The following is a 3403-nucleotide window of genomic DNA, read 5'->3' on the forward strand; positions in this document are numbered from 1 at the left end:
ATAAAAATATTCACTTAAGGGACATACAAATTTTAAAGTAAAAATAAAGTACCTATAATTTTTTAAAGTAAGTGAAGATCTTTTCTACAACCACTGCTGTGGAATCACTGTTTTCTAGTAAATAACAGTTACAGTGGCCGTGTTCATAAAACGAGACAGGAATTAAAATGGGATTCACGTAGTTTGCAAAATGGTTTCCAATTCTCTTTAATATCCATTTTTATCTGAGAAAATTAGACAGCTGATCTTATAAGTTCAACATTCTCCTGACATGCACAGAAAATCCAGATACATTATTCAATTACAGAATAAAAAATTCCTGTCACAAGTCATGTACACTCTATTCAAGTCTGGAGCAAAAATTTTCTTACCCTCTTAACCAGTCAGATGCTACTTTACTTAGTTACAAAGTTCAGATTTCCTCTTCCTTCTGGAGTTTAAGGCTGATGATACCGAGACCTACAGGCAAATAATCACGTACAATTGTGTGGTTAATCAGGCAATGTCACGTGGTTTTGTTGCAGCCCCGGTGTTGTATAAGCATCAACGGCAGTCATGTCAATCCTCTACGTAATACTCTGTCTGAAGTCTATGAAAGGCTTTACAGGTACGTACACTAGAAATATGTGTTGCTCCATCATATCAAAGCACTTTTACCAAAACTCCCATTCATGTACATACCAGTATATTGCTTATTAAAAGATTAAATTGTTAAAATGCTCTCACAGCAATACATGTCAAGATAATATTGAAATAGTTGAGAAGGTTTATTCAGTCATTATACAATATTAACACTTGTGCTGATACACTTGGGTACAGATGTCCTAATCCACCAGTGACATTTGCAACCCAGAACTAAAATCTTTTTATTGATTGAGTAGTAACAAGACATTAAAGTTTTGACCCAATTGCATTATTCACTGCACTCACAGCTGTTCACTGAAGACCTTCTTTGCTACAAAATATAATACAAGAGGAAGAGAGACAAAGAGAGAAGAAGCTCAGTAACGTCCACAACTAAACACAGCTTTTGAAGCAAACTTGAAATCCCATGTTTGAATTTTACAACAATGTTGGTACTTTATGAAAGCTGAGACTAAATATTACCAGAAAAAGTTTTTTTAAAAAAAGAAAAGAAAACAAGACTCTAGTTCCTGAGCTAAAATCTGGTCTTTATTCAAAAGAGGCTTTGTGACTTCTGTTCATTGCAGTAAAATGTCATAAATCTTCTGTTATTACATCAGAGTGAACACACACATGACTTCACACAGATCTTCTATCTATCTTATAGCTTTTATAGACCTGGTGGTGTGATATTACTGACTGTTTGTTGTAATCTTAAACATGCAGTACTTAATGAATTGTTGGAGGTGTGCGTATGATTTGGAGCCACTTAAATGTTGTAGTATATTTAAAATATTTTAATTATTTTTAGACTGTTTCATAAAGTGCGTATGATGGACAATCAGGTCATCTGGAGAGACCTTTTGCTGCCCATCCCAACAGATCCAGCCGAGAAAGTGGATGTAAGAAACTTTCCCCTGCGTTTTTGTAGCATCCTAGATTTTAGACCGAACGCATCTTACTCATCCATTTATTGATATTTGATTTATTTCACAATACTCCTGCAACTGGGTGTGTATGTTAGTTTGTGGCTCTGTATGTGTACACTTTTTGTGTTTGCATATGTTAACCCATAATGAGGTATTGCACTGTAAAACACACAGGTTGGCCTGATAAGATGTCCACTGCTTTTGGTTGTTGGTGATGATGATCAGAACTTAGCCACACTGGAGTCAGCTGAAGATGTAAGAAGCTCACACAGATCTACACCATTCATGGTGACGCATAGAATATAGGGCTGCAATATCATTCGCTTCTTGACTTCTTGATGGTCAAAGTATCCACCTCTTGAACCATTTGTTGTGTTGAACTATTTCAATTGCTTTTGTTTGATTTGTTCATTGCAAACAGCTGAAAGTCTGCAAATTTTGACAATAAAACTGATTTGCAATAGGAGTTGGATAATATTGATTGCAACTGTTCACAAAAACAGAAGAATACTTTTTCACAGCACTGTAGGTTATTGTATGTTTTTTCTTTTCCCTTTTCCCTAAAACATTTCTGTGTTTTTCCACTTGAATTTTGTTGATCACATTAAAGTTGGAAAAGATCTGACCATTTTAACAGGGGTGTGTAGACTTTAATATCCACTGTAGAGAGTATATACTGCCACCTATTAAGTACACCTCCCTAAAATGGTAGTTGTACATGATCACATCTCTGTGTATAGTATATGGTAACATCATGTTACAGAGTCCCTTAGACTGACAGCCAGCATATCACTTTAAAAACTGACTTGGACATAACTGCCATATGTGATCAGTCATTTGAAACCTCTTTACCTTCCATTGTTTGACCTCAGATGGAGAGAATAACTGAAAAGGCTGGGAATCAGCACTTGCTCAAGATCCTGATCTATCCTGGTGCAGGTCACCTAATTGAGCCACCGTACACTCCACACCACAGAGCCTCCAACTTCATGGTTGCTGGCAAAGAGAAGGGTATGTGTAGTGATGTGAAGTAATCTGCATGCATAACACCTGCTGATCATGAATTTATCAGCATGAAATGTATAGTGTATATGATGTGTGTGTGTGTGTGTGTGTGTGTGTGTGTGTGTGTGTGTGATTTCACAGTGATCATGCTTTGGGGTGGTCAGACCAGACTGCATGCATATGCACAAGAAGATTCATGGGAGAAGATTTTGGACTTTTTACGCCAACACCTCTGCTATGCAGGTCCACAGGCCCGACTGTAGTGGTGTGAGAAGTTGTTTTGCTTTGTGTAATTGATAATGAAAAACAAAGAGAATAACTCTCAAAATGTCTGTCACACTTCTTCACTACCACTACATTTAAACAGAGAGGGAGCACATGTACACTTCATGCAATTGATGGCGCACAAAGTTTTTAAATGCGCAAATCAACTAATAAAAAGACATTAATTAAAAGTAATTTCGATAACAGAACTGACTGAATCAATCAGCTGTTATTTCTCCATACATGCCTCCCCCAGCCCAAAGACATGTGCTTGTAGGCTGATTGGCATTTCCAAATTGTCCGTAGTGTGAATGGGTATGAGAGTGTGTGTGCGTGATTGTTCCCTGCGATGGATTGCAACCCCGTCCAGGGTGTCCCCCACCTTGTGCCCCAAGTTCCCTGGGATAAGCTCCAGGCTCCCCTTGAAACCCTGTGTAGGATAAGTGGTACAGAAAATGGATGGATGGATAAAGTGCTAATTTATATATTAGGGGTGTAACAGAGTATGAACACATTATTAAGACTGAACAGAAAGTGCTCCCTAAATGAATATGTAAATCAGTACTGTTTTTTTTGTTTCT

At 37.4% G+C, this 3403-nt stretch overlaps 1 pseudogene; it reads left to right on the forward strand.

Moving 5' to 3' along the window:
• Positions 1-2960, forward strand: part of LOC108280149 (peroxisomal succinyl-coenzyme A thioesterase-like) — a 16671-nt pseudogene extending 13711 nt beyond the window's left edge.
• Positions 2961-3403: the final 443 nt, after the last annotated feature.

Source organism: Ictalurus punctatus, chromosome 19, assembly GCF_001660625.3.
Source record: "Ictalurus punctatus breed USDA103 chromosome 19, Coco_2.0, whole genome shotgun sequence".
NCBI lineage: Eukaryota > Metazoa > Chordata > Actinopteri > Siluriformes > Ictaluridae > Ictalurus > Ictalurus punctatus.